Genomic DNA, 27,838 nt, shown 5'->3' with positions numbered 1-27,838 from the left:
GGGAGTAAAGAGCTCCAGAGTTGGGCCTCAAGAATCTCAGGAGAGGTCCCCACCTTGGTTGAGTGGCAAGACCATTCTAAGCCCAGGTTTTCTCCTCCAGAAAGAACAGAGTGGTAATAACACATTCACAGCACTTCTCTGAGATTAGAATGAAATCATGTATATGAAAGTGCTTTAAAAACACTAAATTACTCCCCAAACGTAAGGCCTATTATCATGCAGGACTTGGTTCTCCTCACACAGCCTGCCCACCAGTATCACCAGGCTCATTAGCTGTGCTGAACACATCCTCATGTATCTGTCAGTCTAGAAGCCATGAACAGACTCACTGTCAGCACCCACCGGCGACCTTGTATGAGGAGCACTGTCAGGCCGAGACCAGTTAAGGTGGTTTCCCACCACTGGGGCTCTGAGGCCAAAGGAAGCATATGCTCCAAGGCTTCAGACCTCAGGACCTATGAGTTACACCATCCTTCTTTCCTTCCTTCCTTCCTTCCTTCCCTCCCTCCCTCCTTCCTTCCTTCCTTCCTTCCTTCCTTCCTTCCTTCCCTCCTTCCCTCCTCAGTGTTCTTTCCCAACATCCACAGATTTGCATTTTTGGCGACAAAAATACTTAATATCTGGTGGCTGGACCTGGGTGGTCCTCCCTACAGCCTTCTCTTCCAGTTTCCACTTTGCTTCTCCATTTAAATATTTTTTTTAATGTTTGTTTATTTTTGAGAGAGAGACAGAAAGAGCATGAGCAGACTCCAGGTTCCGAACTGTCAGCACAGAGCCAGATGTGGGGCTCAAACTCACAAACCACGAGATCGTGACCTGAGCCAAAGTCAGATGCTCAATGCTCAATGCTCAAGTCTGGGTGGCTCAGTTGGTTGAGTGTCTGACTTTGGCTCAGGTCATGATCTCGCAGTTCATGAGTTCGAGCCCCACATTGGGCTCTGTGCTGACAGCTCCAAGCCTGAAGCCTGCTTAGATTCTGTGTCTCCCTCTCTCTCTGTCCCTCCTATGCTCATGGTCTCTCTCTCTCTCAAAAATAAATAAATATTTTTTTAATTAAAGAAAAAAAAAAAAGAAGTCAACCTATAGCTGCCTATCTCTCAAATCAGAAAAAGTCCTTGCTCAACTAAGTGGCATTACTAAGTACCCGGCAAACCCCATGACTGTTCAAAAGCTACACTTAAAAGTGATGTCCAGGGAATCTATATTGCTTACAGCCAGACTAGCTCCCCAAATGAGGATGGAGGAAAGAATACACCATCACAGTGTATCCAGGCACTCTCAGAGCTCTCAGCAGGGATCCTGAAAAGCAAGATGAGGGAGCTGGAGAAACCACTATACCTCAAGGGCCACCCTTGCTCCAATGAGGTTAGGTGCCTTAAGCTCTGAGGAGGGCCATGACAATCTCGTACCTAACTAGTATGCATGGGCCCAGTCCCAGAAGGTGACCACAGTCCTGCTAAGCATGCAGAAGCAAATATGGGAGCCCTAGTTCAGTAAGCCTTTCCTCCCAAGTTAGCGCAGACCTCACAAGCTCCTGGAGGGAAAGTGTCTATAGAGGCTGGGAAAGGGGCCAAAGTCTCACATGACTTCAGCAGATGAACAGAACAAGGACTGCAGATGCAAATTAGGCACTGGACAAGTTGGAATGGGACATCCTGAGTCAGAAGGCTAAAGTTTCTTATTCAATATGTAATCATGATGCTGCCTACTCTGGGCACATTGATCACTGGATATCAGGGCCATAATCTGTGGACTCTCAGCTCTTTGGGGTGAAGACACTAAGCATACTGCTCAGGTTTGGGAGGTCCTGAACTGGCAGAGGGATTTAGGAACTGATGGAATCAATCAGTACTAGCCTGCTAGATTCCCTCTTCCTCCCAACCTACTATACCTACACTTAGTTCAACACACAATTGTGAAGCCCCTACTCTGGGACAAGCTAGCAACACAATGATGAGTTTCTATGCTTAAGGCACTCACAGTTTACAGGGAAATATAGGCACATGGGCAGATAGTTTAAAATATTATGCTAAGTGCTCCATGGGAGATAATTATCTGTGAGCCTAAGAAAAGATGCCCAACCCAGTCAGGGGAGCCTGGAAGAATGATCTGTGTTGTTGATGCCTGAGACAAGTATTGTTTATCTTTTATTCACTGCTGCTACAACTGTATTGTGGATTCTGAGACATGTTGCTAAAGGCAGCTGAAGCATAGATTCCATGGAATTCTTCATGTGGAACAAGCTACATTTTTCAGACACAAAATGATTCTTCTGACTTTTTCCTCCATGTGCAACCAGGTCCCAGGCCCTAGGGATTCCACTACTGAATTTCTCTCTCCACTCCAACCGTTCCTGCCCTAGTTCACTGCCACTGCCTTAGTCATCACTTCTCTGGTCATCACTTTTCCACTTAATTTGTATGGCAATAATACTACAAACAGCTATATTAAAGTTTTTATATAATATTAAAATTAAGCCACTATTAATCTGAACTAGACTGTTTTAAGTTAAAATGTTAATGTAATCCTCAGGGCAACCACTAAGAAAATAACTCAAAAAATGTATAATAAAAAACAAAAACAGAATTAAAAGGCTACACTAGAAAATATCTACTTAATGTAAAATAAGGCAGTAATGTAGGAATAGAGAAACAATGATATAAGGTGTACAGAATGCAAATGGCAAAATGGAAGATGCAAATGATACTCCATCAGTAATTACATTAATTATAAATGAATCAAATACTCCAATCAAAAGGAAAAGACTGGGATTTATGAATTTTTTTAAAAATCCAACCAGATGCAGTCAATAAGAAACACACTTTAGATTCAAAGATACAATAGGTAAAAAGGAAAAGATGGGAAAAGATGTACCATGGGAACATTAACCAAAAGAGACTAATATCAGAGAAAATAGACTTTAAGATGAAGTGTTAGAATAGATAAAGACAGATATTTTATAATGATAAAGTGTCAATCCATCAGGAAGATATAATAATTATATCTAATTGCATTACATATATAATTCTATTTAATTCTAATTTTATTACACATATATCATATAACTAGATGTAATATGTTATATATGAGATATACACATGTAACAACAGATCCCCCAAAACACATGAAAAAGAAACTGATGGAATTGAAAGTAGAAAATGATCACTGAACAATAACAATTGGAAACTGTAATACCTCATTTTCAATAATTGATAGAACAACTAGGCAGAAAGTCAACATGAAACAGACCTGACCAACATTATAAACCAACTGGACCTAAAAGACTTCTGAGGACCCTCCATGTGAAAAGAGAAGAATGCGTATACTTCTCATGCACACATGGAACATTCTTCCAAGACAGATCATATACTATACCATTAAACAAGCCTCAATGAAATGAAAAGGGTTAAAATCACATAAAGTGTATTATCTGGCCTTAGTGAAATTAAATTAGGAATCTAAAACAGAAAGAAATGTTAAAAATCCATGAATGTATGGAAATTATACAACACACTCCTCAATAACCAATATTTCAAAGAAGAAATCTCAAAGGAAATTTAAAGATACTTTGAGATAAATGAAAAAAAGAAAAACATGGCATGCAGTGAAAGCAGTGATTAGAGGGAGACTTCTTTTTTTAAAAAAGAAAGATCTCAAGTAAGCAATCTAGCCTTCCCTTTAAGTAACTGTTAAAAAAAAATTAAGACCAAACTAAATGCAAACAAGCAAAAGGGAAGAAATAATAAAGCTTGGAGTAAAAATATATGAAATAGAAAATAGAAAAACAATAGAGAAAATAAGTAAACAAAAAAGTCAGTTATTTGATGAGATCAACAAAATCAACAAACCTTTAGCTAGACTGACCAGGGAAAAAGGACAGAAGACTCAAATTAGTAGGATTGGGAAAGAGAGGACATCATTACCAACCTTACAAAAATAAAAATAATTATAAAAGAATTGTATGAATAACTGTATGGGTAACAAATTATATGACTTTGGTGAAAGGACAAATTCCTAGAAAGACACAAACTATTGAAACTGTCTCAAGAAGAACTAGAATGTCTGAACAAACTTGTAAGTTTATTCAGTAAGTAAGTAAATTGAATTAGTAATTTAAAACCTTCCCACAAAGAAAAGCCAAGGCCCAAATGTCTTCACTGACAAATTTTTATTTAAAGAAGAATTAATATCAAGCTTCCACAAACCTTCCTCCACCCACCCACCTGCCTATCCCCCCAAAAAGGAAGGAACACTTCCCAACTCATTCTATGAGGCTATTATTACCCTGACACTAAAATCAGGCAACAAGATCACAAGAAAGGAAAAATGCAGGCCAACATCCCTTATGACTATAGACCCAAAAGTTTTCTTTTTTTTTTAAATATAATTTATTGTCAAATTGGCTAACATACAGTGTGTACAGTGTGCTGTTGGTTTTGGGGGTAAATTCCCATGATAGACACAAAAGTTTTCAATAAAATAATAGTTAACCAAATCTAGCAGCATATAAGAAGGACTATACACAATGATCAAGGACATTTGTTCCAAGAATGAAAAGATTTGTTTAACGACTGAAATCAGTCAACTCACTATATTAACAGATAAAGGACAAAAACCACATGATTATCTCCAATGATGCAGAAAAAGCATCTGAAAAACTCCAACACCCTTTCATAATAAAAATATTAAACAAATTAGAAATAGGAGCAAACTTTCTCAACCTTTGTAAGGACATCTATGAAAAATCCACAGCTAACACACTTAATGATGAAAGACTAAATGCTTTCCCTCTAAGATAATGAACATGACAAGGATGGATGTCCACCATTGGATATCACTTCTACTCAGCATTGTATTGGAGATTCTAATCATGCCAATTAGACAAGCAAAGAAATTAAAAGGCATCTAGAAGTAGGAAGGAAGAAGTAAAACTATCTCTATTTGCAGATGATAAAAACTTGTATATAGACATTCCTAAGGGACCCCCATAAACAAAACAGAGCTAAAAACTATAAAATATACATATATATATAATAAAATAATGATTTTTAGTTATCAGGGAAATAGAAATTAAAACTACAGTGAGACACCACTATACTGCCTTCCAAAGACCTAAAATTAAAAAGACTGACAACACTAAGTGTTGGTGAGAATGTAGAGTAGCTGAAACTTTCACACATTGTTTGTGGGAGTAAGAACTGAAACCATTTTGGAACAAAGTTGGGCAGCATCTTCTAAAGCTGAACATATGCCTATTTTATAACACAGCAATCCCATTCCTATATATACATCTGAGAGAAATAAACATATGTCCACCAAAGACATGGACAAACACATTAGCAACAGACTTATTCATAATATCACAAAATTAGAAATAACTCAAATGACCATCAACTAGGAAATGGATAAATGAATTGTGGTATACTCACATAATGGAATTCTACAAAGCAACAAATACCAGATAGACATAACAATACAGAGCAGTCTCAAAACATTATGTTGCACGAGAGAAGTCAAACATAAAAAGTACAGCCTGCATGATTCCATTTATATGAAGTTAAGGCAAAACAAACTGACAGTGAAAGAAGTTAATGGTTATCACCAGGTGAGAAATAGATGAGAATTGGACTACTGATGGACTAATTGATGGACTAATTGATGGACTAACTGAACATGATGGAACCTTCCGGAATACATGGTGTTCTACATCTTGATCCAGGTGCCAGTTACATAGGAGTGTACATATGTAAAAACGGAATCAAGCTGTACATTTAAATATCAATGTTTTTATGTACTTTACAAAACTGGGATTTAAAAAGTTTTTTAAATGACATTATCAAAGATGAAATTAAAATATATTAAATAACATCAAACAAAATGAATTATTTAAAAAACTGCATCCAGGATTCTAGCCTAGGTCTGCCCCAGCACCTAGCACACATGTCTATTCCCCCATGTCCCATGGGCCTCAGGCTGTGTCTCAATAAAAGCAACCAAGGATTTCCCACGCATTTTTTACTGACTCAAAATATTGATGGCTCATAGTGAACTCTTAGTCAACTAAAATTTCCAAGTCTGTTTTCCCCTATGCACAGCTAGGACCCATTGTCCTCATTCTGTCCTTTTACAACTTTAAAACATTTTTAAGGGGCGCCTGGGTGGCGCAGTCGGTTAAGCGTCCGACTTCAGCCAGGTCACGATCTCGCGGTCCGTGAGTTCGAGCCCCGCGTCAGGCTCTGGGCTGATGGCTCGGAGCCTGGAGCCTGTTTCCGATTCTGTGTCTCCCTCTCTCTCTGCCCCTCCCCCGTTCATGCTCTGTCTCTCTCTGTCCCAAAAATAAATAAAAAACGTTGAAAAAAAAAAATTAAAAAAAAAAAAAAACATTTTTAATATTATTATTATTGTTACTTGTTACTGCAAGATGTAACAACCCTAATGGAAATCAAATGCAAAGGGAAAAGGAAATTCTCCCCCAGGCCAACCATCTCACAAATTGTCAAGTTCCAGAGCCCTCCAGTCCCTGTCCACTTACATATTTAATTTTTATGTACTTATAATCACCCCATAGATACAAGTCTGCTATTCTTTTTTAAATGTACATACTGTTACATCATAAATATTTCCCATAGTCTTTATAATTATAATTTTTATTGGCTGCAGAATAAGTCTATAGGGTGACTACACCCATAATTTTCTTGGCTATTCCCTGCACTGAACACTGAGGTCATTTCCAATTTTTCAGTATGATAGATAGCACTGCAATGAAATGCTTATGTATTCGTGCATTTCTCATTTAAATTATACCATTAGTCTAAATTCTTAGAAGCAAGATTATTGGGTCAAAAGGTATGATTTTAGGTATGTTTTGCAAAATGGTTTCCTAATTGACTTGGCCACCCACAATGAATAAACAGTTTTACCACAACCTTGACAGCATTATTATAACTTTTAATCACAGGCAATACACATAAAATTATTTCATAAATTCCATTTTATTTTGTAATTCTGTGATTACTCAAGTAGTTCTCCATCTTGCCATGTTTGTTTTTGAAATGCTGGTATCTGACACAGGGCCAGGTACAGAGAAGGAATTTGATAAACGTCTTTTGAAGTGAACTAACTTTATTTTTTGGGATGTCAGTTGTTCATTCATGCCTTTTGCCCATTTTTTAAATCTAAGCTCTAATGTATGCCTCACTGATTTGAAAGAGGCAAAGTAAGTACTTCCAACTTGTCATATATATAGCATTTGTTACTCTACCCTCCACTATCTTTCTTCTTTTTTTTTTCTATAAAATTAGTTCTAAATTTTTTTAAAGTTGTGTCTGCAGTAGACCCTCAAACAACATAGGTTTGAACTGTGTGGGTCCACTTATATTTTATATGTGGATTTTTTGGACAAATACAGCACAGTACTGTACTTTCTCTTCTTTATGGTTCTCTTAACATTTTCTTTTCTCTAGCTTACTTTATGCTAAGAATATGGTCTATATATAACACCGGTAACATATAACATATGTGTTAATCAACTGTATATGCTATCAGTAAGGCTTCCAGTCAACATTAGGCTAGGTAGTCAAGTTTTAGGGGAATCAAAAGTTAAATGCAGGTTTTTGACTGCACATGCGAACCCCCACTCTGTTCAAGGGTCAACTGTATTTGCCTTTGTAATATTTTTTATCACTTTACATTTTCGAAAATTATCTGAAAAATCTTGTGACCTATCTTTTCCTTATTTTCCAGGATTTTTTTTCCTACTTAATTCCTTAATAGAACTGTTACTTATTTTTGGCACACGATGAGGTGTGTAGCTTTATTTTCCCCCAAAATAACAATAAATTCTGCCAAAATCATTTAGTCAACAATCCTTCCTTTCTCCATGGTGTTTGATTCCTCCTTTATCTTCTATTAAGTTATTTTATGTAATAGGATCTCCTACAGACTTTATTGTTGCTATAAATTTGTTTTGCACAGTGTCTCTTTATCTCTCTGATTTAATTATTGGTATATATGTTCTAGAGTCTGTTAATAGTTGTCCCCTTCATTATTTCTTGTTTTTGAAGTATTTTATATTGACCAGGTTTCCCTTGCCAGTGTAATTTTCTTTTTATTTATTTTTTTAAGAGAGAGAGAATGCGAGTGGGGGAGAGGGACAGAGAAAGAGAGTCTTAAGCAGGGGCTCCATCCCACGACCCTGGGATCATGGACCTGAGCCGAAATCAAGAGTTAAACACAGCTGACTGAGCCACGCAAGTGCCCCTTGCCAGTGTAATTTTCTAATCAATTTGTAAAAGTCCAATTAAAAAAATGATTGGGATTTTGATAGAGATTGAACTACAATTATAAATTGAGAATAGACTTTTTTATATTTACCCGAAAGACTCTATCTGGGACTATTGTAAGTCACCTCAATTATTCTTCTTTATTTTTTTTAGTGAGATATGGTGAAATGCCAAAGAGCATGGACTCTGGAGTAGATTATCTGGGTTTGAATGTCAGCTCATCTACAAACTGGAGCTATGTATCAGTTAGTGTTGCTAGGTGATGACCAGAAAATCTTGGTGGCATACAACACTGAGGACATACTTCTCCCACTGGCAGGTCTTTGGGTCAGCTGAGTGGCCCCGCTCCACATTCTCATTCCTGTGGCTCAGGTGAGAGGACACTGAGTACCTGGGGCAGGCTCTTCTTGTTGTGGTCAGAAATGGAGGAACAAGGGGAAACATTCCCCACCCCTGAAAGCTTAGACTCAGAACTTTCACATTCACTTTTGCCCACATAACATGAGTCAAAGCAAGTTCATGGCCAGGTCCAGAATCAATAGTGCATGGAAGTAACTTATTGGAGGATATTTAGGGATAGGAATGAATACTTTCTGGACAATAATTTCATCTACTATACCATATGACCTAGGGAAATTTACCTAAAACCCAAGGTTCAGTTTTCTTTTTTAATAAAATAGAGATTATCACCCTGCCAACTCATGGGCTGCCATGAGGACTAAATAGAATAATGTCTGAAAATCACTCAGCATCATGCCTGATGAGTAGCAGAACTCAGTAAATGTCAGGTATTATTATTCTTTATAATTCTAGGCCAAACACTGCAATTGGCCTTTCGAACCTTTCAGGTTTTGCATGTTTTAGATTTTATCTTGTGTTCTCTGACACATTGTGCCAGTCATTGGAGATATTTGGAATCATCATCTCTCAAGTAAATAAACAAATTCTGACAGCACCATATTACCTAGGCTTCTATATATTACACAGTGGGCTTGTGTGGCACTGATTACAGAGCCATCCTTCTTGACTTGTCATCATGTAATGTTTGATCTTTGTGCCACAGCTCTTCACAGACAGTGGACATGTTGAAGGAGACAGAGCCAATATTGAAGTCCTCTTTTGATTGACATCAATCAGTGGATCAATAACCTCTGGATATATGCTTAAAGTTATACATCAACCTAATTGACCTGCTTAAAATTCTATGCTTCCCTGTTTCCTCTAGAAGGGCCTCATACAAATCTGAATAGGCATCCCCAGTCCTATTATATATTCTTGTCCTGAGTATGAATTTCTCCAAAATCTCCATGTATGGCTCTGTTGGTTTATTCAGACATTCCCTATCTCCACTAGAGGTATTCACGATTATGTGCCCACATTCATTTCAGAGCCTCTACAGCCCAAAGAGTCATCTTTCCTTATTTTGACAAAAATATTGGGATTTCTTTGGGACTTTTGCAATTCCCCTTACCAAGTTGTAGGGTGAGAGCATCTTTTGCCCAGCCTTCCCTTCCTGGCTTCAGAAACTGAAAGGTCATCTGGGAAATCTGTCACAAGGCTCCCCTCACTTCCACTTCACCAAATGGTTCCTCCACAGTGTCCACATTTAGGGCCAAGATAGCAATTGTCTTCATCAAATCCTCTGTCATATAGGAAATAAAATTGCCAAAAAGCTATAAGATGCTTGATGAGACCTAGCAGATGGCTAGTTTGTGACTGGGATCAGCTTAGGGGTCATCCTAGAATTTTCAAACAGGGGAAGCCAACTGGCCTCCCTGTGGACATTGAGCTGGGGCCAGTTTATAGTAGTCTAGGCTGGAACCCCAAATTCCAAGGACTGGCTTTTCTTGGTCCAGACTTGTGGTCAGTGAGTCTCCAAGTAGCCCTACTTCAACAAGTTCTCATAAGGCAAGAGACCATCGAGAAGATGATCAAGAAAGTCAATGCTCAGGGCACCTGGGTGGCTCAGTCAGCTGAGCATCTGACTCTTTATTTCGGCTCAGGTCATGATCCCAGAGTTGTGGGATCGAGACCTACATCAGGCTCAGCACTGAGCATGGAGCCTGCTTAAGATTCTCTGTCTCTCTCTGCTCCCCTCCCCAACTCATGCTCTCTCTAAAGTAAAAAATAAGGAGTTAATAAAAAAAGAAAGTCAATGCTCAAGGCCAAGCTCTTACATAGGCCATCTGCCCAAAAACTAGGTTCATTTGTGCTCCCCCAAAAAGATGATAGTGATTTTTTCTTGTAATATATATTTCACCTATAAGAACAGTTTAACCTATTTAAGACTTTTTCCTTTATTACTCTTCCAAAATCTATCACTTGAATGGCGTGCCATTGGTGAGAGTAAGGGGAGCCCTGAGAGAGCTCACTGAAGGTGCAAGGGCCCTCTCTCTCTCTGTTCACCTCGCCAGCTAACCGCTGGGTTGGCGAGCATCGTCTAATAGACATGAATGCCTCTGCACTGTATGTCTCATCCTTCTCAGAACCTGGACAAGATTGTGCTATTCTCTTCCTTTCTTCTCATTAATATAAAAGCCTTTATTTTCTCTAATTTGATTATTGAGTTTTTGTTCTGTTTTCAAGCAAAAACAAAATGACCAGCGATCAAACTGTGATCATTTCCTGCAGAGATTAATCTGTCTGTAAGGCCGTGTTCTGCTGAGCACTTTGATCCACATTAATCATGCCTCAGGACCATGCTCCATCAATACAGCACAATTACTAGAGTGGCCAGCAATGAAACGATTTGGAATCACTGCCCCAAGAAGTAGGGATTCCTCTAGACCAAGGGAAGGCAGTGAGAGCTATTGCTCATCAGACCTATGCCTGGTCCTCTTCAGAGATGAAAGAGCGAGCTACTGCCTCCTTGTCTTAGAAAACCTAACCCAGCCAGCTAGCCTCCCTGCCCCTTGTCACCCCTTGCCCTGCCCTGCGTGTACACCAACAGAGGGGTGCTCACATTCCAAGCTGATTCCCAGGAGACAGAGCCCTCCTATCTCCCAGTGTCCCTACAGCAGCTGCTCTGTCAGCCATAGCCACATCTCCTTCTTTCTGTGTATGCTCTGCAAATTTGTGCCTTCAGTCCTGACAGTCTTCAAAAGCCCCAGATAACAGGCAAAAACAAAAATCCAGAGTTCCCCAGTCCCCGGGAAAATATACCACATTGGAACAGTTTGCTCCAACCATAATGGGAACTGATCTGTGAGCCATGGGACCGTAAGTGATCTGAAATCATCAAAGGAACCATTCTCCTCCTCTTGCCGTATATGGAAGGCACTTAGGGAGGACTTATTTCTAAGCAGCAAGCACTGGCCCATGAATTCCAGTGCAGTCTTCTCCCTGACAAAGCCCAGCTCTCAGGGGAGAGGTGAAGCCCATAAAACCTATGTAGGAGCCAAGGATGCTTAACACACTTGATTTGGGGGACAGCCCCTCCTCTGTGAATGTCAACGAATGTCTACATTGTAGCGTTACTACAGTTGGAAGAAGACTCGAGATGTAAAAATGGTTGGAGAAGTGAGTGACGTGTAGTAGATGCTTAGAAAAGGTTTTTCTTCCACTCCACAGCCTCTTGTGGTGAAAATGCAGATGGTAGAGGCCACACATACTCTGCCCCAGGCAGATCAGATGGTGAGGAGAGAGGGAACAGGCTTCAGGGAAGAGTCCACAAGGAGGGCTAATAGCCAGGCCTGACCCAAGGGTACACACCCCATCTAAAGGGGCTCCAGTAGACACGGTGAAAAACACTGTGTAGGCCACACAAACACATCTCTGAGCTGAGTTCAGCACACGGGCAGTGAGGTTTCAATTCCAGAAGAGAGAAAGATCTGGAAAATGCAAATAGTTGTGGAACATTTCTAGCAACATAAAGGGAGCAGGCCGAAGCAAGATCCCCATGCAAACCTGCTAAGCCTAGCTCTCACTTTTGCACATGCACCCTCAAGGCTGACCCCTCAGGACACAATGCTGTGAGATTATCTCCTTTGCTTCCCTGGATTAGATTACAAACCCTCAAATCCCATGTGGAAACACCAGGCCAATCTATACATCGCAAAAACCCACTACCTGCTAAAGTCCCTCCACTGAAGGTGAAACGCTAACTACTATTTAAACAGACTGGCAAGGCTGACCTCAGTATCCAATGCACTGGAGGATGGGCATGATGGCAGATATGATAACTGATGGCCATGGCAGGGCCCTCATGAGAACCAGTTCAAGTTGGACCAGAAGGCCAAAGCGGCCCTGGAACTTATCCAACTCTCTAAAAGCATTTTGCTAACCTTCTGGAGCTCCCCCAAAAACCTGGGGTTATCCTTATAATTCTTGCTTGCTATATGAAATAAAGCCATCAATAAATGGTGGAGAGATGGACATTTTTCCAGACCATCCAGCATCCCCCCCTCCCCCCACTCACCCTGTGATCAAAGAAATATCCCGAAAGCCACATCTTTGGGGTTCGGGCTCAACTCCATGTAGCTGCCAGGGCTACTCCACTCATCTCTGACTGGCTGCCAGACTAAAGGACGCAGAACAGCCACATGATATGCTGGCCAAAGTCTGAAAACATATTGCATTTGCTTGTAAACATTTTCTCAAAGGAACCGGAGTAGCTTACACAAAGAATTTATCTAATCAACTGATACAACATAAAAAAAGCATAATCAATTAGAACAAGAGAAAAGGGAACTACAATTGTACCAACATAAGAATTAATGGCCTTGATCTTCCTGATAGTAAGAACAAAAAAGGGAAATACATTCAGTTGCTTGGATCATGATGCCAGGGAGGAGGAAGCAGATATTCACTAAGTTCTGAAAGACACACCTCCAAGTTGTGTAACGAAGAGTTTCTTCAAGGGAAAAAGCAAATACTCATTGAATACCAACTACATACTGGGAATGCCATGACACCCATGACATACAGGGACATCCCAGCCTGTAGGAGTTTATGAGAACATGACCAGTGTGGAAGGGGTGGTGACCAGTGTGCCAGCCAAGTCCAGCTCTGACTCAGCCCCTGGCCATCCTGTGCAGAACACAGCCTGCCCAACTGTATAGGAAGCCTTGTTTATGCACATCCTCCCTGCATCCTTATAGGGACCCTGCAAGGACATGGCTCCACTCCACGGGTTTTAAAAAAGGAGAGAGACTCAGAAAGAGTAAGCATCTTGGCCAAGTTCAAGTCAGGGAGTAGCAGAGCTGCATTCTCTGACTCCCATGTCCAACCTCCTCCCACTACACCTAAATAAATAACAGTGCCAGACACAGAGACTATGGCAAATTCCATACCTTGTTTTCTTGTGGGACCCATGACAAAAGCTACCACTGTATAGGGGACTCTGAAGGCCCTAGGGGCATAATGAATACCAAGTTCAGAGGTTTCTAGTAGACTGGCTCCATGGATAGATCTGAGGACTAAGGGTGCAAAAGCACAGAAGAAGGGTTGCATGAGACCTGTGCTCTGCAACCCACCCTTCCCATGCCCCTGATACTCATCAGCCCCACCCAGAGAGACCCCACCCACAACCACATCTGCATCTCCGAGAGTGGGACCCAGGTGCTGATGTTTTGTAGGTCTCCAGGTTTCTCTACAAAGAGAAAAACAGGTATTCATTTGTTAGGATTACTGTAACAAAGTACCACAGACCTGAGTGGCTTAGACAGCAGAAATTCATCTCTCCCAATTCTAGAAGTTCAAGATCAAGGTTTCTGTAGGCTTAGAGGATAAGATCTGTTCCAGTCCTCTCTCCTTAGCTGTGAATGGTGTCTTCACATCGTCTTCCCTCTGTGTGTCTCTGTGTCTCTGTGTACAAATTTCTCCTTGTATAAGGACACTATTCACCCTATAGTGTTCCCATATAGTCACCCCAAAGGCCTCATCTTATGTTTTTATTTTATTTTTGAGAAAGAGACAGAGTGTGAGCAAGGGAGGGGCAGAGAGGGGAGACAGAATATGAAGCAGGCTCCAGGCTCTGAGCTGTCAGTGCTGAGCCCGATGCGGGGCTTGAACTCACAGAGTGCGAGGTCATAATCTGAGCCAAAGTCAGACACCCAACCAACTGAGCCACCGAGGTGCCCGCCCTAATGACCTCATCTTAACTTGATTATCTACACAGACGCTATTTCCAAATAAGGTCACATGCTTAGGTACTGGGGTTAGGACTCCAACAGATCTTTTTTGAGGGGACACAACTCAACCATAACCAAGGGCTACAGTATGGATATCCTCAGCGACAGATGATAGTCCACAGGGATCAGGAAGCAGCCAGGAGGCCAGGCTTCCTGCCAGGTTCCAGGTCTATCCACTGGCCTAAACCAAGCCACTTTTGTCTATTGGCAAAACAACCTCAATAGCCTCCTACCTGGTCTTCAATAGTCCACAACTGTCACCTCTATCCAAGCTCTACATAGCAGCCAGAATGAACTTTTCAATCAAACACAAATATCATAATAGCAGTCATGGCTTCAAAGCCTTCAATGGCTGCCTATTAGTCTCAGGAGAGACCAAAGCCACTCCATCTTCGTTATGTTTCAAACGTTGTACTAGGTCCTGAAATGCTCTCCCCTTCCTTCCCCTCCCACCTGGGACTCACCTAGATCGGGTCACAATTAGGTTCCTCACCCATCAGATCCCAGCTCAGAGGTCTTCTCCCCAAGGGTCTGGTACCACACCACAGCCCCCAGCCTGACAGTATCAAGGTGTTTTGCTCCCCACTGGATCCCCAGCACCTACAACCAAGCCCAGAATGACAGTGTTCAGTATTTATCAAGTGAAAACAAAGTATGGCAGTGATGCATTTAAGTGTATTATCCTGGATTACTTTCTCTTCTTCTGTGAATGTTTAAGTACTTATTACACCTAAGGCATCACACTAGGAGCCTTAGATGTCAAAACAAACTTTAATTCCATGTAATAGATGAAGAAACTGAATTTCTGAACCAGGTGACTGTGCAAGGTCACACAGCTAACACGTCTGACTCCAGACCCTGAGTTCTCAACCACAAGGCTCTACTGGCTCTCACAAAGCTGGGAGTTATCCAGGACAGCTCTGATTCCTCCTTCTGTAGCTCATCTCTGGGTGTTTCTTGGGCAGCAGACAAACCTCTGCTCCTTCTCCATGGAAAAACACCCATGTGTTCCCATCCAGAGGTCATGAGGCAAAAGGCTGATAAGAGAATAATACAGCCAACAGTGCTGGATGTGTCCCAAGTGGGATGGAAAAGGGGACCTGCCTCCTAAAGACATCATCATGAATTGAGCCCTGGATCTGGAATCCCAAAATGAGGCATCAGGTATTACTTCTGCTACTTATGGAACAGGAACTTGGGAAAGTTACATGGCTTCCCTGAATCCCGCTTTCCTTCTCTGTAAAATGTGACAGAATATTTCAGTGAGAACTCAGGACACCATGAACACCTAGCCCTTGGTTATGGTTGAGTTGTGTCCCCTCAAAAAAGATCTGTTGGAGTCCTAACCCCAGTACCTAAGCATGTGACCTTATTTGGAAATAGCGTCTGTGTAGATAATCAAGTTAAGATGAGGTCATTAGGGCGGGCACCTCGGTGGCTCAGTTGGTTGGGTGTCTGACTTTGGCTCAGATTATGACCTTGCACTCTGTGAGTTCAAGCCCCGCATCGGGCTCAGCACTGACAGCTCAGAGCCTGGAGCCTGCTTCAGATTCTGTCTCCCCTCTCTGCCCCTCCCTTGCTCACACTCTGTCTCTTTCTCAAAAATAAAATAAAAACATAAGATGAGGCCTTTAGGGTGACTATATGGGATCACTATAGGGTGAATAGTGTCCTCATACAAGGTTTTTAGGGAGCACATGCCAGCCACCGTGGGCACACAGGAAATGACAGCTGTAAATCTCAGGGGTAATGACAGGGATAAATCTCAGCAAACCACCATTCAACAGCAGCCAATGGCTGCAGAGAATCAAGAATTAACCCACAGGCTGCATGTTCCAGTTCAATCCCTGGAAGAAATGACCACCAGTAGCCAATCACAAGATACATACCTCTCCACACCTGGACAGGAATAACCCACACTTCTGCAAGCAACACCTTTGGTCAGACATGCAGCTGCAAGGTAAGGCCTGCTTGCTTTTGCTCCATTTTATGCCTTGAAATGTGCAGGCAAGGGATATGAGCCACAGTCACTCTGGGGGAAAAACCCTCATGGAGTATCAGCCTTTGTGAAAGGGAATCTGGAAGTATCTGGCTACCAAGGCCGCTGACTTCACAAGGGCTTCTTTGGCTGTCCAGCTTTAGATCAGTGCTCAGCAGCCACTAGGAACCTTGGCAAAGGACTTTATGCCGGTCTCCTTCAAATGGTGCCAAAGTTCCTCCAAGTTCTGCCTTCTTGCCCTGGGGTCCCATAGGCCTGAGTCCTAATGCCCAGATGTCCATATTTGGATCTTCTCTTTCCTTTACTGTCACTGTATTCCATCCCCCATCCATCACTTCTTGATCCTGGTGTCCGTTCAATGAGTCATTCCTTCACCAAATGCCTTGAGTGCCAACTGTGTGTCAGCACTATCACCAACATAGAGGACACAACAGGAGCAAGAAAGATACAGTTCCTTTTATTGCAGCCTGGTAGGAGAGAGACAATCAAGTGACCTTCCAACTAACATGTGATATAATATTGGGTCATGACAAACACTATGGAATAAAGCAGGGCGAGGGCCAGAGGAGAACAGGGACAAGAAGGGCGGTCAGGGAAAGCCTCTCTAGGAAGCAGTATTGCACAGAGGTTCCAACAAGGTAATGAAATCAACCTGAGGCCATCTGGGAAAAGAGTGATCCAATTAGAGGGGACATCCAGTGCAAAGGTCCTGAGGTGGGAGCTTGCTTAGCATATATGAGGACCGAAAAGGAGGCACCAGAGGAGCATGGAGGGATAGAAGTCAGACAGAGACAAGGCCAGGGGGAGTAGTGGCCATTTTGTGAGGGCATTGGAGGTGATGAAAAGGACTCTGGATCTTTTTCTGAGTATGAGTGGACATCACTGGAAACATTTTGAGCAAAAATGATCTGGGTTATATTTAAGAGGGTCAGTTCAGGTGCTCTATGGAAACTGCCTATAGAGTTCAATGGTGAAGTGCAGCTACCCTTGAGGACTCCTGTGGGCATAGTCAGTCAGTGAGAGCTGAGGGTGTCACAGACAGTATTGCTGACAAGGAGGAGGGGAGCCTAACCTTAGCAGCTGTGTGATTCCAGACAAGTCAGTGGTTTCTCAGAGCCGCTCTCTGCCTCGGACAATCCCATTATGACCTCAGTTTCTAATAGGAACACAACAAGATAACATATGCAACCAGCTTTGCATAGTGCCTGGCTCCTATCAGGACTGTGTTTCTGCCTCCACTAGTGTCTCTACCTTTCCAGCAGAATCCCTTCCCATCATGGCTGTTGCAGCTGGAAAATACTCCCTCCGAGGAGGCTGGAAGTTTTTTAGTGAGAGCAACTCATGGGCAAACATAGGAAAACTCAAGAATCTCTTACATCAGGACCTAAAAACCATCACAAAAAAGAAATCCTGGCACTTTTATGGCTCCCTAAAAACCCTTTAGAAACACACGTGGTATTTTTCTCTCAAGGCCCTCTGTGGTTGAACCAATTAGCCAACTTGAAGGCCAGGAACAACATAGATCTCCAGAGGCTGGTGGTCCCCAGAGAAGGAGGAACTGCCTGAGTGGGAGTGGACGTTGACCATGAACTGGATACAGGGCTCCAGGGTAGCAGGTGGGCAACCCTACTCCTGTACCCACCACCTTGCCTAAGTGAGTATGACTGGGTTGCCTCTGCTGAGTCGATAAGTGAGATGATGGAGTCTCTCCCCACATGCTGGTCAGCCCTGGGTGCAGGCTAGGACCCAGCTCAACCAGGAAATCTGGGGAAGCCATGTGCACAAGACAGGGAAGAGAAGACAGAGCAGGGCACATGTGCTAATTCACCAGGTGAGACTGCGCTGTGTGCCCCATGCGCTGCAGTAACTCCTAAGTTCATAGTGGCATATCGCCTCAGAAATGAGCCTAGTTAATTTTCACAGACTCTAATTTTCACCCCTCTAAGATGGGCAGGACATAAAGGATTATCCCATTTTAAAGGGGAGAGAACTGATGTTCAGAAAGGGGTTGTGGAGACTTGCACAGAATGAACCTCCTTCTGAGACCATTTGGGAGTCCTAGCTGCCAACCTCTCCTCAGCCAGTGTGTCACATCCAGGGCTGTCAGACTGAATGAGCCTCTGGGCTCCATGGATGGGCCAAGGGAGATCCAGGGAGTCTCCCAGGTGGAGCCTGGCTCCTCCTCAAGGCCATGCTCCATTGATCAGAGACCTTCCCTTGCCACAACTCTATCAAGCGCGAGAGAATCAAGGCTTGTCACTAGGCCATGGCCTTGGGGGACTGCACAGAGAAAAGGGCTCCTTCTCTTTGTTCTTCGTGGCACAATATTGTTTTCTCCTGTGGCGCCTGGACTCCTCAACCTCAACATAACCAAACTGTCCCTTCTCCTACATTCTCCTGTCTCCTCTAGATACCTGGGCTTCAGCCTCTCCCCTCCACCCCCTGCCAATCTTCATGGCCACTGGATTTCAGGAAAGTTGCCTGAACCCAGCCTTCCTCTCCACCACCAAGTGGTTTCAGTCACCACTCTTCCTGGCCACACCAGGAGGCCCTAGCATACACCCCTGGCCTCCTCCCTACCCTGCTAATCTTTATGCTTATTGCTAGCGACTTTTTCATAGGCTCTTAACAGATTCCCTTTACCCCTGACTGCACAGCCTGGTGGCCTCAGAAAAGACCTGGGACCAGACAATGTCGAACAAGGAAAAAATACAAGTTCTCCCTCCTTCTTATAGACTCAGCATACCCAGCCTATGCCCAAACCTGGTGAGGTCTAATCTATCCACCATCTGAACACTTGGGACCAAGGCACAAACTGTTGATGCCTATTAATAATGAAGCCCAGATGCTGAGGGGTCCTGGGGAGGAGAGCCTCCCCCAACTGCTGAGACTTCTCCTCAACAGTACAGGCAGGTGAGATGGGCCTGGTCCAGAACCTGGAGCTGAAAGGCAGCAGGCAGGACCCCTGTGAAAAGCTCTCAAAAACCTGGGTGCTGGTCAGAGCCCAGCATGTGCCAGACCCTGGGAAGAAGTATCAGAGCCAGACAGCCCCACAGAAGCCATCAGATACATCACATTAAGGTAGTGAAACTGAGGCCCAGGAAAGGGGGAGGGAAGCGTCCTCCGTCAACAGCAAACCCAGGAGCCCTCATACTCCAGACAAAGAATACCTCCTACTTGCAGCACCTCATAGTTGAAGCATCCCAAACTTAATGGAGAAAACCCTGAAAAGGTAATGAAGTTGTCTCAGACTGCCTTTGTCTTAAAGGCAATTGCCTGCAGATGGCTAGCCCAGAATATTTCCAAATGAGATGCCCTGGGAGAACCCTTGGTGGGCACCGAAGCAGTCAGTCCAAGAGAAAAAATAATAATGCAGGTTGTTGTCTAAAGCACTTGTGTGCGCATTCTGTTTGGGGAAATAGCATTAGTCACAGAGGCAGCACTGATGGGGGGTGGGGAGAGGGGGCACAACTGGGGAGAGCTTGGGGGAGGCAGCAGCATAGAGAAGGTTAGCATCTCCGCCAAAGCCTGCCTACAACCTGCCCCACCCGCCACCCACACTGGTGGAAGGGAACTGTCTGATGGGGTGAAAGCATATCAGGACCCTGCACACTGAGTGAGGAAGTGGGCAAGGATGCTGGGGTCTCCTGAAACTTTCCCCAGCTCCTTGGTCAGCTCAGCCTGCCTTTGCACATGAGTGTAACACATGTACGATATTCATTCATGTGCTCAAGCATTTGCTGAGCACTAAATCCAGAGAACTGTTCTAGGTACTGAAGATACAGCAAAGGGCAATGCAGATAAAGCTTCCTTCTCTCATGTGAATGGGGGGAAAAATAACAATGCCCATTTGTTCATTTCATGGAGCTAGGATTCTTCCCATTCCCCTGTTCCACACCCTGCCCCAGAGCAGCCCCATTCTGGCATGTCTGCATCTCCCAGCTATGAGTGCTGATTCTAAGGGAAGACCACCAGCCTGAGCTCCAGGATGGCTCAGAACTTCCCTCCCTGCCACACCCTAAAAACCCCATCCATCTAGGGCCAGTCACTGGAGGAGGGGGTGCACCACAACAGACACCAGAGTAGTCACTCGATGCCCAGTCCTTGTTGCTCCCAGCTCGCCAGCCTTCCAGCCCAGCAGCCCGAGTGGTCTCTATAAACCTACCCTGGATGGGGTTGCACACCCACCTTCTAAAAGCTCACTCATTGAAAATCAGACCCTCTCTCTTCCTCTTCCTCACTCACACAAGGCCTCATCTACCTCCTCCGGTCCCCCCTCTCTCCTCTCAGCCTCCCTGCTTCCTCCCAGCCTCCTTACCTCCTCTTAGTCTCACATCCCTCCTCCCAGCCTCACCTCCCTCTTGTCAGCCTCACCTCTCTCTTCTCAGCCTCCCCTCCCTCCTCACCTCCTCAGCCTCCCTGTCTCCTCCCAGTCTCACCAACTTCCTCCCAGCCTTACTTCCCTCTTCACAGCCTCACCTCCCTCTCCCTCATCTCCCTGCTTCCTCCCTGCCTCCTCTTAGCCTCACCTCAGGCTCCTAGCCTCACCTTACCCAGTTCTTTATCTCTCTAGGCCTCCATTCCTTCTACCTGAATCCAGGATGCTCTTCCCCCATCACTGCCAGCGTCAAGCTAGCCCTTCAGATCCAACTGTAAGTGACACTTCTTCAGGAACCTTCTCAGATGTGCATCCAGAACAGACCCCTCACAACCCATCTTAACACACTTCACTTTTCCTTCACAGACATCGTGATTTATACGGTTTTGGGGACACAGCAATTATTTGCCTGATGTCTACATCTCCTACCCACTGAAAACTCCATGAAGGAAGGTAAAAAGCTGAGTTTGTTCACCAATGAATCCCCTGCACCTAACACAGACTGTACAGAGGCCCTTGTGAGGAGTTTGAGTTTTATTTTAAGTTTAATAGAAAACCTTTGAAAAATCTTACACAGTAGGTGATGAGGTCACATTTATTGTCAGTGACTTATTGAACAACCAAAACCCAAGAGGATAAAAATATTAAAAGTTTCTTTTCCTTTAGTCATTCACCTTGGTTCCAGAATGACACCCAAAAGTTTAAGTCACTTTTAATTATCAAGAGGTCCAAGCTTATTTCACCCCTTTTCATGCCTTCCTCCACTGTCTCTCATGCCATGGCTAATCTTTGTCCTGGGGAGGAAGCATGATTTCTAAGAGATTCCTTTCATATCCTTCCCTACTCCTCAGGCCTCCCTTCCTAGGGCCTGCAGGAACAGGGGGGCAAGGATAGAAACATGGCCAGTGTTGTCTGAGTTGTCCGATCACCTGTATATGAGGTGAGGTGCCCCTGGCTTCCATCTGGTTGGATCTAGTTCCTTATTATGTTGGGGGGTCTACTGCATGGAATGTGGAAAGTGAGGAAAAGAAGGATCAGGGAGATTTCTGTTTCAGGCTCAAGTATCTAGATGGTTGTTGGAGACATTTTGTGAGGTGGGATGTTGGGAAAGGAGGAGGCTGGAGAAATCCCTCTGGGATCTCTTAAGGCCAAGGTATGTGGGAAACATGCCTGCAGATGTCAAGGCTCAGAGGAAACGTCTGGGCTAGAGACCAGCATTTGGAGTAGTTTGATGTGTAGAGATGACAAGCCCCTGGGATAGATGAAGTCACCAAGAAAGGAGAACAGAGGAAGGAGAAGTAGCACAGATCTGCCCCTTGGGGACTGTCAAAAGTTCAAGTTTGGGCAGGACATTGGGGGGAGCCTGTGAAGCAGAAAGTTGTCAGCTAATGACAACATGGTGAAAACCAGAGAAGAGACTATCATGGAGGTCATGCTCAACCTTGTCAAATGTCACAGCAAGGGCACCGAAGAGGGAAAGGAGCTTGGGGCGGAAATATAAAGATGGCTGGCTTTGACAAAGGTAGTTTCAGCGAAGGGAGGGTGACATCAGTAGCCACACTGTGGTGGGTTGAAACGTGGACAGAAGGAGAGGACATGGAGAGGTAAGAAACAGGGCAGTAGCTGGAGGGGAATGGAAAAACGGGTAAGGGGTTTGCAGTTTTGCTTTTCTGATGGAAGATTCTAAGACAAGTTTCTAGGCAGCGAAGCAGGAAAGTGGGAGAGGTGGAATGCAGGAGAGAGGTATAAAAGGGGGAAAGGCAAAATCCCAGGGAGGGTAAAAGCTTGGATCCAGAGCCCAGGGCAGGAAGTGGCCTTTGCAAGGGGAGGGAGACCTACTTCCTCCAGGACAACAGGATGGGGTCATGAGCCACAGGATGCAGATGCAGGTGGGGTTATAACTTGGGAGCCTGGAGATGAGACATGGCTGGGAGATGGGAAGGGCAGTGGATTGGGGATTGAGAGCAGAAGACAGAGTACAACACAGGGGTTTCGGGAGGACATGTGAATGCTATAGAGGTGAGTGCTGAAGAGTCAAACCTGACACCCAGCTCTCCTCTTCACGGAACACCATGCACCTGTGCAAGTTGGCCTCCAGGTTCATCAGGAGTTTTGCCTGATAAATATCACAAAGAAAAGTGAACAGGGAAATTGGGCAGGCAAGGGAAGGATTATTAATGAAACAAAATCATGATGTTTAACTCAGGAGACAAGGGTTTTGTGAAGAATGTGGGGTTAAAGATCTCACTGTTCCAGCAGAAGAACTGAGGGTAGTTGGAGAACGGTAGGTTGTGCTTGTGATTTTGGATACGGGGTAGCTGTCGCCAGTGGGCTTGTCTAGAATATGAACTCCACGAGGCTGAAAGGCTCAGGTAAGTGAGGAGGTGCAACTGGAGATGAAGAGGTTATGGAAATGAAAGGTCAAAATGTGAAAGTCATCAGGAATGAGGCAGATCTGGGATGGGGAGAGAGCAAGCCCGAGAGGGAATAACACCCTCAACTTGACAGGCTGTCCATAGAGGATAACCAGGTGTCGGTTAAGGTAAGTAGGGGAAGAGAAGAGGTGGAGGTCAGGGTGTCTGTCGGCTCCAGGGTGGCAGCTGCCAAGGGAGAGAGGATGGGTGGGGAAGCAGATAGCAGGTGGAGGTTCGTGTAGGCTCAGGGACAGCTGTGACTGAAGTCAGAACAGTAGGATGGAAATTAAAAGATGCAGAGCAGTTGGTAAAGTGTCTGACTTCAGCTCAGGTCATGATCTCACTGTCCTTAAGTTCGAGCCCTGTGTCGGGCTCTGTGCTGACAGCCCAGAGCCTGGAGCTTGCTTCTGATTCTGGGTCTCCCTCTCTCTCTGTTCCTCTCCCGCTCATGCTCTGTCTCTCTCACTCTCAAAAATGAATAATTGTTAAAAAAAAAATATGCATAGCAGAGACGGGACAGTTTTAGAGCCGACATCTCTAGTGCTCTGGTTGACGGTGTGATTAATCCCAGGACACTACCTCAATTGGGTGATTCTCTGTACAAGGGCCACCTTTCTTTGTATTGTAGCCAATGTTTTCAAAGGACAAATATGTATGTTAATCAAAGAAGGCTAGGGAGGGAATTAATATTGAAAAACTACTGGTCCCAGGACATTTATATTTATGTCTGTTTAATCCTCTGATAAGTACGCAGAGAAATTATTACTGTTCCACTTCACACATGAGAACAAGGTTCAGAGAAAGTAGGTACCTCATCCAGGGGCCCCGACTAGCAAGTAACAGAAGAAGAAGAAGGAGGAGGAGGAGGAGGAGGAGGAGGAGGAGAAGGAGGAGGAGGAAATGATGAAAAGGGTATTATTTAGATTTATTTAGAACTTCCTGTCATAGGCCTGCCATGGCTAATTGCTTTTACTCACACTATCTTATTTAATTCTCATGATGAAACTAATAAACTAAATTGCATTATATACCCATTTTATAGATGGCATAATTATGACTTAGAGAGTAATGAGATCTGTCCAAAGTCAAAGGCAGACACCCATATCCTTTGTTGGACATGATGTCTTTTACCCACAGAAGTCATGCTCTAAGCCCCACTCATGCAGAGAAATGCCCCATCAAGAGACCAGTTTAAATATAGAGCAGGTGCCCCTGCCATGGAGATGGACGCCACATCTTTTAACCTCATTGGACTCTGGCCTGCTGAGCCATCCTCCATGATGAGTCAGCTAATCAGACACATGTCCTGGGCCAGGGGCTACAAGCTGTTTCAATTTTTCAAACACAACAAACAACAGGAAAGAAAAATGATCAAACCAGATCCAGAAAGAGGCTCAACCCAATGCCCCCAAATAGCTCTTCCAGTCAAGAAACAGACCCTCCATCTGGGCTTACAGATGTTGTTCAGTGACCCTCAGTCAGGCAGCCTGGCCCCTCAGGGGAAGCTGAGAGGATCGCATAGTGACGGTGCCTGTGAGTGGGCAGTGGCAAAACAGGGCGGTTCCCTGGGAAGAAAGTTGCAGGATTGAGGTTGCCTGAAATCCAGCTGATAACTGCCAATAACTGCAATTTCTACACCCAACATCCCTGCCCTTAAGTCGTGTACCTGGAATCAGAAGCTGAGGACCACAAGATCCCCAGCTGTTCACTTCTGTGTAACCCTAAAACTGACCAACAGTGAGATACTGGTAGACCCTGGGATGAAGAAATAGAGGTATCTCATGGCCAGAGCATCATGCCTGCACTTCATCAATTGGTGAGGTATTAGATGCTCAGCACAAGTATGCATCTGCAAATGGACTGAATGCTAGGTTCACCCCAATGGTCTGGGAATAATGCTGAAACCTTATCTCCAGGTGCCCAGGCAAGATTAGGAGTGGTGGCCTCTGGTTTTAATGAGAGAATCTTCTACAGACAAGAATTCCCTACTTCTAAATGCAATATAAGGTTCTTAAAGCAATGAAAAGCAACTAACGTTGGGAGTGTTAATAAGAACACAGTATCTTCAGTCCAGATGCCATTGGGCTTATACTTTTTAACATTTCTGCCAGCCCACACTTGGCTGAAACAGATGCAAATGTAAAACCAACTTTGATATCCCCTGTTTGGTTTCATAAACTTACTATAAATGTTTCAAAAGCACATTTTTGTGTTTTATATTCTTTTTGTTTATTTTCATGTTAGACTCGGGGTTTTATCTTATAAAGTTGTTTTCCAAAAGTAGAATCTTGCACCCACAGAATATTGAGTCTTCACATACACAACTCAATGTAGAGGCATCATCTAGAAACAAAGTAGTTCTCTGGTATCATGAGCCAACTCTTTGATGTGCCCTCTATCCGCTATCCTATATTTTGTTTCTGGGTAGACCAAATGTTCTAAGAGCATCTGGCTAGTGGAGCAGTCCCCAACTAGTGAGCAGCTACATCCTCTGCATTCCATCTGTTGGCTCTGTCTTAGTTCCAGGGACTTCACCACTATGGCTACACTATTCAAGGGTCTCCACCTCAGAGGCAAGGAAAGGTTATAAATCTCACTTAGAGGGCTCCATTCAAACTACTCAAGGGAAAAAACATCCCACAGCTGATTGAGAAATGCACATCTGGTTAAGAAGCATTGATATGGCATGTTGGAGTAATCACACCCAACCATGATTCTTTCCCTGGATGTAGCCATAAAACCTAGACAGAATGCATGGATCAGTATTAGAGGAATCTGAAAAATAAATAGTGGCAGTCAGGTAAGGGAAGAGGACAAGAATTTTAAGTTCCACTAAACTGGATTGAAGTTTAACAAGTTTTCATTTTCTGTTCCCCTTGCTCCTCAGCCTTGGAGATAGGTACAGCCACAAAAGTGTACAGCAGGGCAAGATCACAAAAGCCACAGCTATCTGACTGAAGGACCATCACAGGAGATCCATAAGAACAGGAAAGTACTGGGGATATCACACAGAGGGAGGAGCTTGGGAAAGCAGTTCCATCAAGTTGTTTATAAACTTCTGGGACACACCCCTGAGCTTCTCATAAAAGGATAAGATACTAAACAGGATGTAAAAAAAAAAAAACCTGTGAAAACAAAATTTAAAGACAAGTTACCATCCAGATTCTAGACTGGTCACTGGGTGATACACAAATGGGACATATCAAAAGAGCACTGCAAGTGCTTTGAAACTGAACTGATTTTAGAAACAGTCCATAGGCAACATGCTAGAACTTGTGGCCTTAACCTAACCTGCTAAAACAAAAATATTAGTATCCAAAGAGATCAAGAGTTTCATAGCATAATATTCAAAATGCCCAAGATAAAATCCAAAAATTCTCAGAATAAGAACCAGTAAAATCTCAATTCATATTTTAAAAAAAGACATTAATATCAAGAGGAGATATTGGGGTGCCTGGGTGGCTCAGTTGGTTAATCATCTGACTTTGGCTCAGGTTATGATCTCAAGTTCATGAGTTTGAGTCCTGCGTCTGGCTCTGTGCTGACAGTTCAGAGCCTGGAGCCTGCTTCAGATTCTTTGTTTCCCTCTCTCTTTGCCCCTCCCCCACTTGCACTCTGTCTCCCTCTCTCTCAAAAATAAGTAACATTAAAAAAAAATTTTTAAGAGAAGATGTTGAGATGTTCTAGCAAAGACTTTAAAATGACCTTTAAGGGGCACCTGATTGGCTCAGTAGGTTAAGCATTCAGCTTTGGCTCAGGTCATGATCTCATATTTGTGAGTTAGAGCCCCACATCAGGCTTTCTGCTGTCAGCACGGAGCCCACTTCAGATCATCTGTCTCCCTCTCTCTACCTCTCCCCAACTCTCTCTCAAAAATTAAAATAAACATTTAAAAAATAAAAAAAATAAAATGACTATTTAAAATATGTTCTAACAAACAATTGTGAATACTCTAAAAACAAATGGGAAAATAAAAAGTCTCAGCAAAGAAATAGAAGATATAAAAAAAAAAAGTAGAAAAGTTAAGCTAAAATATACAGTAACTTAGAAAAAATAAAAACTCATTGGATCAGCTCAATACAAATTTCTCAGTAATAGCATCAGCAGACAGATAATCAAAAAAGATATAGAAGAACTAGACAGTCCCATCAACCTACTAGATCTTATTGGCATTTATAGAACACTTCAAACAACAACAAAATACAATTTATTACCAAATACACATGGAACATTCGTCAAGAAAGACCACATCTCATATTATAAAGAAATCTTTAAAAATTTAAAACAGTTAAATCATAAAAAGGCTTTCTGGCCATAATGGAATTAAACTAGAATTGTTGAGTAACAGAAAAATAAAAAAGGAAATGTCTAAACATTTGAATACACTTATAAATAATCCACAGATCAAAGAGAAAGTCTAAAGAAAAATTCAAAAATATTTTAAACAAAAATAAAAATTTGACATTTTACAATCTGTGAAATGCAAATAAAGTAGTGCTTAGAGAGAAATTTGTAGCACTGAAATACGTATATCAAAAAGAAGAAAGAACTCAAAACAATAATCTAAGCTTCCATCTTAAGAGACTAGAAAAGGACGAACATATTAAACCCAAAGCAAGCACGAGGCTGGAAAT

At 43.2% G+C, this 27,838-nt stretch overlaps 1 protein-coding gene and 1 long non-coding RNA gene across 3 annotated transcripts in view; one reads left to right on the top strand and one right to left on the bottom strand.

Annotated features, from left to right (window-relative positions):
• Window positions 1-27,838, bottom strand: part of GRID1 (glutamate ionotropic receptor delta type subunit 1) — a 696,363-nt gene that overhangs the window by 306,963 nt on the left and 361,562 nt on the right. The window lies entirely within an intron of this gene.
• On the top strand, window positions 15,949-26,267 carry LOC132685222 (uncharacterized). The gene is made up of 4 exons (XR_009613001.3): window positions 15,949-16,373; window positions 20,986-21,064; window positions 21,157-21,243; window positions 26,092-26,267. It is a non-coding gene; the product is annotated as an uncharacterized LOC132685222 (long non-coding RNA).

Source organism: Panthera onca, chromosome D2 (genome assembly GCF_046562875.1).
Source record: "Panthera onca isolate mPanOnc1 chromosome D2, mPanOnc1 haplotype 2, whole genome shotgun sequence".
Taxonomy (NCBI): Eukaryota; Metazoa; Chordata; class Mammalia; order Carnivora; family Felidae; genus Panthera; species Panthera onca.
Note: the sequence above shows the minus strand (reverse complement) of the source record. Positions and strands in the feature narration are given on the sequence as shown.